This window comes from Perissodus microlepis, chromosome 3, assembly GCF_051167445.1.
Source record: "Perissodus microlepis isolate ML-2025 ecotype Zambia chromosome 3, ASM5116744v1, whole genome shotgun sequence".
Classification (NCBI taxonomy): Eukaryota; Metazoa; Chordata; class Actinopteri; order Cichliformes; family Cichlidae; genus Perissodus; species Perissodus microlepis.
This window is the reverse complement of record NC_140463.1, coordinates 43,387,608-43,398,796: the sequence shown is the minus strand read 5'-3', so window position 1 is coordinate 43,398,796 and position 11,189 is coordinate 43,387,608.

Sequence of the window (11,189 nt, the reverse complement as noted above, 5' to 3'; positions counted from 1 at the left end):
ACCGCCTTGGCGTCGGGTACGGACCTGTCCTCCGCATTCACCCCCTCTCCAACCTGTTGTGTGAAACTAGACACAAGAGCTTTTAATTCTTTCCAACATTCAGTATGGTTTCTGTTACTTTTTATACTTTCTTCCGCCGGGACTGTTGTCCAAGGACCTGGAAACTGTCGTCCTGTCAACAGCTCATATGGTGTGAAACCTGTGGATTGATTAACACAACATCTTATTATCATCAATGCAATTGGCAGGGCTGCCACCCAATTTAGCCCCGTCTGAGCAGAAATTTTAGCGATTTTATTTTTCAGATTTAGATTCATTCTTTCTACCTTCCCCTGTGACTGGGGATGATATACAGTGCCAAATCTGTGTTGCAACCCCAGCTTCTGTTCTACCTCTGCCAAATCTTTGTTTTTGAAATGAGTCCCATTGTCTGACCTAATTCTCTTAGGAAAACCATGCCGGGGGATGTAATGATTGATTAAACACTTAATCACACTTTTTGCATCCTCCCTCTTTGTTGGCCACGCTTCGGGCCATCCCGTCAGAGCATCTACACTTACCAGTAGATATCGAACTCCTCCTGGCCCTGGATCAATCATGTCAGTGAAGTCGATCACAATCTCTTCACCTGGTCTCTCTGGGATGGGAAATTTTCCTGCCTCTGGCTTAATTACTGGCTTTGGATTATGCCTCCCACAGATCAGACACGTCCTGGCTTTCTCCTTGATCATATCCTTCAAAAAGGGATGCCACCAATGGCACAGATGTCTTCCCATCTGGGCCACACCTACATGGCCAAGCCCATGCGCTTCGGCAATCTTCTGTTTTGCCAGGTTGGCCGTCAACACTGGTCGTCCGTCAGGTCCTCGCCAGAGACCTCCTTCTTCCCAGGCTCCTCGACTCTTCCAGACCCCCTTCTCTTCCGGGGCCGCCTCCTCTTGGGCCTTCCTGGCCTCCTCTAGCATGTTGACTCCTACTTCTTCCTCCGCGGTTATTTGCACCATCTGCCTAGGTGCTCCATCAGCTTCCTGATTTCCCCTAGCCACCATGCCAGTCCCTGAGGACTTATATTCAAAGCTTTGTGGGACCTTTCTACCTCCTGTGCTCACTGAGTTTTCTCCAAGTACTTTAGTTTCTTCCATCTCTACTTCCAGGAGCTCAGCAGCTATAAAGGTCATCTACCAACCAGAAGGTTGGTGGTTTAATCCCTGGCTGCTCTAAATATCCTTAGGCAAGAGACTAACCCCAGATTGACCTCTAATGAATGTGTGTGAATGTTTAAACAGAAAGCACTTAAGCATAGAAAAAAAGTGCTTGTATGAGTGGGTGAATGAAGTTGAGTAAAGTAGAGACTGTATAAGGACCAGTTTCTCTCACAGCCCAAAGACATGCACAGTTAACTACACATTCTAAACTGGATGCAGGTGTCAATAAATAAATAAAGTTTTAACTTCTTAACATCAGCCAGATCTTCAGGTATCCATTTAAGGTTTCGTTATGTTTTGGATGTGTTTAAGAGGTACGGTCAACCTTACACCTATTTCTTTCTCAGTGAATACCTGGTTGATGTTACGAGGTTAGCAATATTTGAGAATAGTGGTCAGTAATACTAGAAAAAATATCTGAAGCACAAGTTGTTGTGTTAACAAGGTATTTGATCTTCTAAGAATGAACACATAAAAATGGATTTCATGCATGAGTGTAGAGTTGTTGAAAAGCCTCATGGATGGAATTAGACTGACCCAAAGAAATTCATATAACTATAATCTAATATATATTGTTGGAATAATTGAATGTGCTGTGAGGGGAGTGCATGTCACAGGGGAGATGGACTGCAGCTGCACCCGCTGTAGCTTTCCTTTGATCTGTTACTGCTGGAACATTCACAGTGTGGACCAGAGTGAGTGGTTTCAGATGAGGCTGTAAACGTTTCAAGCTGCTTTAAGCACTTCACAAGTTCACAAGTTTTATGGACGCTTATACATGTTGAGTAAAGTTACTGTAAACCTGTTAGACTTTAACACGTATACATCTGACTAATGCAGACAGTGCCGAGTGTTACAACTGTCAAAATGCAACAGCAAGCTTGTGTCATTCATTTGATCTTTTTTAAATTCTGTGCATATTCACAGCTGCAGATTATGCAGCTGTGACAATTGTGTTCGCACATTTCACCCTAAGGAGACTTCAGCCCCATATTCTTCTTTCTTCAAATAAAAGTTTTAGTTTTCAAATATTATAAGGCCTCAAAATAAAAAAAAAAGCCAGCTACCACAACAGCTTTCTGACAAAGAGCAGAGTAAAGGCACAGTTCCACTCTGAGCTGCAGTTCAGCTGCTTCCTGAACTGGTGGCAGCGAACACAACATTTGGCTCAGGGTCTCTGGAGTTTTAGTCCAAAAGCCACTGTGCCATAGTTCATCAAAGCACAGATTCTGTAAATTATTTTTAGACAGTATAGTTTGAGAGTGAAAGTGCAGGAAAAAAATCGTGTTGGATATCTATACTGATATGGACTGGTTAATATGTCAGGAGTGAAAGGCTGCCACATTGTGTGATGGAAGACATCCCAAAAAATCAAATAAATACAATGATGGGGCATTTTTTCTCCCACTTCATTTTGCCGAATTTTCACCGCAGCAACTGAAAAGGGTACAGGGTAGTTTGTATGACCCCCACACAATTGTATCCATCACTGAGGCATCACTGAGCTCCTGGACAGTCGAACGTTCGTCCTGATGCCGTTTGGATGGACTGAAACATAATGTCCCAGAGGTGTTCTAATGTATTTGGATTTGTTATGGAAAATGCCAATAGGGCTCCACAGTGAAAGGCAGTGATCAGAGGGTCCACTACAGGATGTCCTCAGGGCAGTCTGTATATTTTGTTCAAGTTCTTCAATTTAAAAAAATATGAATATTACAACTGCTACAACAGCAGCATGTGAAAAATTTGCATTGATTGTGACTGATATTACAACATGGAGCTGCAAGTATTCATTCTTAGTGACACAATTATGGAGCCTTTTCACTTAGTTTTAGGGATCAACAGCAAAACGTAATTAAAAATATATAATTCAAGTTGATTGTTTTGAATTTTATCTGTCTTATCTTAGGCTTTAGAGAGTGAGGGTCTGATTAATAATTATATGCTCTCACTTTTATCAAACACTGCCTCAGATTTACTTTGGATTGTTCCATTAACTGGGTAGCCATGACTAGCTATGGGATACAGAAAAATCACGTCAGTCCTCCTTTAAACAGCAGCACAGTCCACAATGGAGTTTTGAGGGGTGACAGTGGATTAAGTCAGATAAAGCTGTTTGTTGCTATTCTTGAGAACATGTTTTTTCAGCTGGTTTTTACTGGTTTCTTGTAGGTTTGGCTTTTGCTCTTACAGGCCTCATTCTCTTCACTCCATTTGTGTTCAAACCACACAGGGTTGCCTCTTCCTGTTAGACACTCACTTTGCCACTGCTGCAAACTCACATCAAACATTTACTTTTGACTTATGACTTCCTTGCTCATCATGTAAAATGCAAAAATAAGAACAGAACATCATTAAGAAAAAGCACAACAGCAGATGAGGTGGATCAGCTGCTGGTGTTAAAAAAAGTCTAAACTTTTGCTCCACCTACAGGCCTCCACCTTTGAAGTCCAGTGGTTTCATAACTAATTATAAATCCTGGAAACCAGTACATTCAAACTCTGAAGCATATCACAAAATATATAATGCATTATTCCTTTTGATGCATGAAACAGACCTTAAGTCTTTTTATTGTATGGTCTTGTGATTTTTAGTGTTTCCTAAATGTGTGGATGGGATCATTTGTATAGACATGCAGCAAGTTACTGCAAAGCACACCAGCAATTCGACAGACACACACAGCAATGATTAATGGCTATTCTTCACACTCACCTATGATATGTGAGCCTCATACTAAGTATGTATGCAAGTGTTTGGTAATAGGCCTTTTGTTTCAGCAGATCAGATTTCAATGTGAAGACCAGTCAGGTGGTATAAATTAAGTTAAACACAGTGGTTGACTGTTACAGAGAGTGTTAAAGGTAAAGTAACTCTTTAAGCATCATCTGCCAGGCCTTTGATGTGTGTGGTTACAGGTACAAACCAGTCTTCCTGTGGTTTAGACTATTCCATTGCTATTTGTTGTCTTATTTTGTGCACTTCTTTTTCTTCCCCAGATCATTTGCACAGATAGAGACACATTTTATGAACTACTTTCTCTTTCATTTTAGCTATGCACATTTCTGACTTTAGTCATGCGCGGTTTTTACATTAGCTTTGCTCGACACACAAACTGTCAAATGATTCATAAAGAAAAGGGGAAAAAGGAAAAAAAAAGCATCATAAAGAAAAAGATGCAGCTTTTACCACAACGTCATGACCACATCACAGCTTTTAGGCAAGAAACGGGTTGACAACAAATGAGCAAAATCTATACCGATACTTGCTGTTTTAAGTGCGCGTGTGCGTTCACTCATTTGTGTCAGGTTAAAAACAACTGTAAGACAATTTAAAAGAAAATGAAACACAATTTCTTTATTAAAGGGGGAGGGGTGGGGGTGTTACAAAGCAGTTTTTATGCTGACTGCTAACAGTGATCAAGGATTATGACAAGGACTTTCATTATTCACACAATGTGTTAGCAGAGATCTGGCCTACCAATCCACCACACTTCTTGTCAGGGCCGTGCAGAGAGGTTTAAAGGGGCGGGTGCTCATAGTTAAAAAGGGGCACATTGAACCAGGCTGAATAACAACAACACACATTCATCAAGAATCTAATATGGGCAACAAGGCAAAGCAAACGTAGCCGATGTTTTACCTGATGGGTACAATGTTGCTGTTGAGGGGTTGCTGTGGATAGTGCTGGAGGGCAGGGCTGTGTTGATCTGAGACTGTAGACATTAAAAAGTCCATAGGACAGATGGCAGCTGATTAAACAAGTGTCATGAGATAATAACAAAATGCAAAGATTGGTGACAGCGCTTGGAACCATAAGGCAACAAAAAACTGTGAGAAATAATTTAGGCTCTGCCTGTGAATCACTCTTTGCTTCTCTTCTTCCTTCCATCCCATCATTTCATATATCGCTGTCTATCTGAGAACAAGGCACAACTTGCTATTGCAATAAACTATAATTTAATTATCCACACCTAACAACTCTTGCACTTAATCTATAATAAAATGATGACAGAAAAATGTTATAGCACTGCCTTTAGTAGCCTCACACAGCTCCTACTGTTTCCTCCTCATGTCCTTACCAGGCATGTCTGGACAATGTTATATCATGAGTAATATTTTTTTTTTTAAATCCATCTAAATAAAACACACACATGCACGCACACACAGTGACATTTTAGACCTTCTTCAGAATACTGTATATACTATGGGCATCATGGTGCTGATCCAGAATCCTTATATTATTATTTATTACTAGAGCTACAATAATAAAGCAATGAGGAGGGGGAAGTAATAAATATGAAATAATGTATTTATGATGATTCCATTTGTTTCACTATCCACTCTGTGCAGGGAGAAAGCTTATTACATCTGTAGAGATACAATAATTTTACTGCTGTAAAATCCAAATTTTGTCTTATTTAAAATATAAATCTAATATAATCTGCTTCTTAATGTCTGTTCTTTAAAATACAGCGTGTGTTTTTTAATATATTATAATTATAATAATGCATAATTATGTGGACATGCATATTAGATCGTTTTTTAGTGAAATATAATCCCTCCAGAAAGGCAGGAAAAGCCCTGTAACTTACTTTAAAACTAAATATTAGGGGTGCAACGATACACAAAATTCATGGTTCGGTTCGGTTCGATATTTTTTCGATACAAAAAAAGTTCATGCCTTTTTAATTTGTCATTTATTAAAATTATAAATATATATTTTAACTCAAAAGTACAGTTTTTTAAATGTAATGTTGCTGAAACAACAAAGTAATAAAAAATAAATCTATCTGATTGAGAAATCACTCATCTTTGGAAAAGAGAGTTTATTACAGAGAAATGGCTCTTTCCAAAATAAAAGCTATACTATACGCTTCTTCTGGGCTATATTCTCAGCAGCATATTACACATATCAGGTCCCCATTGTCAGGTTAAGGCTGTGTGCAGGCAGGAGTGGAAGTAGAAGGACCCAAAGTGCAGACACTCGGCGGCGGAAAGTAACTCAAAACTCAGCTTTTATTGCTGGATGGCAAAAAGTGGCAAAACGTAACAAAAATCCAAATAAACGTACATGACCAGGCAGACGGAACACACAGCATAAATGAGAGTAGATCACGACACAGACACAAAGAAACACAGGGCTTAAATACCCAGAGGGAGCAATCAGGGAATGGGTAACAGGAGGGAAACACAGCTGGGGCAAATCAGGCCTAACAAGACAAGGGGAAGCAAAACCAGACACATTAACATCAGACATGGACTTTCAAAGTAAAACAGGAACATAACAGACTCACAGGCAGGCACTATAACAAAGGGAACAGAGACGTGGGACCAGGGCAGACACAGACACTGACTGGACGTGGGGATACAGCAGACAGGGGAGACAGCAACTATGGAACACAGACAGAAAACCAGAACACTAAAACTCTAACCAAACCCCACCCAGAGAACCTAAACTAAGAATAATCCTAAAACCCATAAAGCAAAGCCAGAATATAATGAAATAACAAAATCAAAGAACCAAAAACACAAAACACTGGGTCAACGGCCCAGGGACCCTAACACCCATAAGGAGAATCATGTGCTAACGGCTGTCTAAATGACTCGGGTAAAGTTTGTAGCATGCGTGCTTGTTGTTTTTGCACTAGGATGATGTCGGAGTAAATGTGCAGTCATATTCATTTTGTTCCCACTAGTGCTGTCAGCGTTAATCTGAAATGACGTTAACGCCACAACGCGGCAAATCTCCGTTAACGAGCTACCGTGGATCGCTCCGTGCGTGGGGCTGGACGGCGTCAACACGTTAACGAGCTAACTGCGCTAACGCAGTAGTTCCCACCCATGTAATTGAGCATTGCGTGGTACATCCGACATACTGTTTTACTTTTGTCCATGACGCGCTTACCTTCAGGGTCATGCTTCACATGAAAACCAAAATAGTTCCAAAGGCCAGATCTGAATGAGGGTGGGGGAGGTTCAATTTGCCATGTTGCAACGAGCTTAGCTTCTGTCTCGCTAGCTTGTGCTGCGCTCAGTGGATCTGCGCTCGACAGTGCAGCCTAGGCGGAGTAGTCGAACGCAGATCCACTGAGCGCTCAACACAGACAGCATCGTCAGAAGGAAAGTTGATAAAATAAATTAAAAATTTTGTATTGTTCGATACATATGCGTACCGAACCGAAAGCACTGTATCGAACGGTTCAATATCGATACGAGTATCGTTGCACCCCTACTAAATATGTTCCCTAAAACGGTGGACAGAGCTACAGACCCATGACAGCCTTACACAGGTAGCCAGCAGCTATGACCAGCACTACTTGTGCAGTTAATAAAAGGACAGGTAATGTTTGTCACGCTGTTGCACACACAGCACGCTCATTTGTTTCAGTTCGTCAGTTGCAACAAGACAGCTTACCAACGTGTACGTAATAAGCTAATACTCCTGTGTGCTATACACTACAGTGTACGCTGTACACCTACTTACTGGTTTTGTCCAATCAGTCTGTGTCTCTGAGTTAATTTGTGTTTCTCCTACAGCTCCGGACCGCAAAAAATGCGCGTGCTCTTTGTGAGCTCGTTCCCGGCTCGTAACCAGCGCGATCTGCCATCAAGGGCGATCTTTGGTTAAATGTGATCATGTGACTGATGCAAGCCAGATCCTTTTATTTAGCAAAACTGTGATTAATAGTTAAATATTATTGTTGAGGGGCACAGACAGGACTCCGCACGCACACACACATTAAAAAAATAAATAAATAATTTTTTTTAAAAAGTTGCCTCAACAAAAGGGCACTTTGGTCACCCATCAGGAAAGGGGCGGGTGCTCAAGCCCCTCTAGCCCCCCCCTCTGCACGTGCCTGCTTCTTGTGATGAGGCACCTGTTAGTCAACTCATCCTCGACTGTAATTCCTGCATCCAAATAGTTCAGATTGCTGCTCTGAGCCCGGTTCTGCTGCAGGTTTCTTCCCGTTAAAAGGGAGTTTTTCCTTCCCACTGCAGCCAAAGTGCTTGCTCATTGGGGTTAAATGATTGTTGTTTTTTTTTCTATGTATGTATTATTTCAGGGACTATCTTACAATATATAGTGCCTTGAGGCGACTTTTTTTTGTGATTTTGCGCTGTATAAATAAAATTGAATTGAATTGAATTGAATTAAAATCCCTCCCCAGGTGGTGGCTGAAATGTTTATAAGAACATGGACAGAGAAAAAAGTATTTTACATATAAACAACACATTTGTTGTTTATATGTATTTTTCATATAAACAACAAATGTGTCAGGATACAATAGAGACAATTTAAAAACTTAAATCTCAAAGTAACCGGTGAAATTAAGAGATATATATTCCGATGAAAACACTTGTTTTAAAACACACCCAGACCACATAACCGTATTAGAAAGATTCATGTTGTGGCTTCATTATTTATTAGTCAATGATTTGGAACAAGAAAATGCCATACATTCAGAATTAATGAATTCATTAAATTAAGTCTTAATTAAAGCTAGGTTAAAATATATAAAATAAGTCAGCACATACACAGGCTGCAGAGACTGTCTTAAGAGACAAAGCTGTTATCAAGTTGAAGTTAATCACTGCACACATGACTGAAGCTTTGCAATGTCTGGAATTATGTGAGACCCAGGAAGGGGGGTCTTTCAATAAAAAGAGGAGGGTGTTTTTCTCAAACGACAACAAAAACACTACCAGGAAAAGCCACCGATACTACACTTTTACCCACATGACATACAAATTATATTTTCTTCAGTTTCTCAAGGTTAAAAAAGCAGCCACATAAAAACATCTTGTTAAAAAAGATCCAGTTCATTTCCATGCTCAAAAGACTTGCTAAATAAACTCAGATAATGAAAAAAAAAAATAGTGTAAAATAGACAAGAAATGTGTCGAGGTGTGTATAGGTAGTCAAAACATGATTTCCTGTGTCAAACGTTAATTATTTCTTTGAACCTTTATCATGATGACTGACTTCTTCCTGTGTTATACAGTAACTATGGCCACTAAAAGGTGCTGTTAATATGAATAGAAATTATGTAAGTTGTAATTAAAGAGCAAACTCTTTGGCTGAAAACCCATAATTCATTAATAAACAATTAAACCAATTTCCCTTGGGATAAATAAAGTATTATCAATCAAATAATCAATTAATCAATATGGATACTGTTAAAGTTTAACTTACTGGCTGCTGCTAGTATTGGCAGCTCTCTACCCAGTCTACAGGATATTTACACCTCACGCTGCATTCATAAAGACACTAGCATCATAGCTAACCTGCATGACCCCTCCAACCAACTGTTTACTCCTCTTCCATCCGGAAGACTTGAAGGAAGACAGTTGCCAGAAACAGAGGGGGCTGGCAGCCCAGACAAGCCTCTAATCGCGACATCCCAGTGGCTGATTAAATGTGATTATTATGAGTGTACTTGACCTAGGAATGGTGTGTACTCCAGGTGTTTTGTTTAATGGACGCCAGGCAGGGTGGTTTCCAGCACTTGGTTAAGCCACTCCGTCTGGCCATTAGTCTGGGAATGATAACCAGAGGACAGACTAACCTGGGCGCCAATCATCATCATTATCATCATCATTATCGTTAATTTATATAGTACTTTAAAAACACACCTGGTAGACCAAAGTGCTGTACAATACAAATATAAATATAGTAATAAAATAGCAGAAACCAGACATAGCAATAACATTCATAAAAATGTCAGGTACCCACAGAGTAAGAATAAAAATAGGTTTTTAATCTGGACTTAAAAACTGGCACTAATGTAGCTTGTCTAACATGGAGAGGAAGGCTATTCCAAAGCATCGGAGCTGCTACAGAGAATGCTCGGTCTCCTCTAAGTTTCATCTGTGACTTAGGGACTGTTACATCCCCCAGGAGGATGTCTCTTCTCCCTACTAACCCTTTGTTTTGTCCAGGCTCCACCTCCTCTGTCCTGATTGGATGCTGCGCAGAGTCCGGCTAATTGGTAATCAGCAGAGCACTATTTAAGGCCTGTGGAGCTGTGCTTCTGTGCCCTCTGGCCATTTCGGTTGCCATACCTGTGCAGGCTTGCATGCCTTTGTAACTTGTATGAGATGAGCATTGTTGTTTCATGTTCGGACTGCTTGTAGGGGAGAGCTGCCTTTTGTTTTGACACCCTGTTTTCTCCTGTTTATGTGTTGTTAGGTAGGTTATGGTTATAGGTTGTATATTTTGTTTCTTTGGAGTTAGGTAAGTTTCTTTTATTTCTACATCAGGGATGTTTTGTTTGTTATGTTGGCCTTGGCTCTCCCTGACGTTATACCTCAGTCTAAACCCAAATCCCATCACCAGTATTAAATAAACCTTCTAAAATTACCATCTTGGCTCCTCCTTCTCTATCCACCTTTATGTTCGTCCCTTCAACCCCCTAGACTAGCCAGGGGACGTAACAGGGACAGAAAGCCAGTTTCTCAGCTGACCAAAGCATACAAATGGGGACATGGGGCTTCAACAAATCAGACAAATAAACAGGTGCCAGACCATTTAGAGATTTAAAAACCAATAAAAGGACTTTAAAACGAATCCTAAATTCAATTGGAAGCCGATGTAGAGAAGCTAAAACCAGAGTGATGTGGTCGAATTTCCTTTTGCCTCAAAAATATATCGGTTAAAGATCTGGAGCACATTCTACCAGATATTGTCCATATTTGTGGCGAATACAAAGGTATCACTACCTCAGATAGTACAAAATTTTAAGTCTTATTCTAATCAAAATAAACAGATACAAAAATGACATGAACAAGAGAAGTCTATTGAGAGTTTATTGAGCTTGTTTTAGAAAAGTGAATATGCTTGGCACAACAGTGCTCTGAGATCATGATTCTGATTGCAAAAGCTCCCAGGCAGGACTGTAGGGGTTAAGAAACTAGGCAAGGACATTATTCCATATTGATCAAGATGATACTTCAGATGAGTCATTGGGATCTTTTTTTTTTTTTT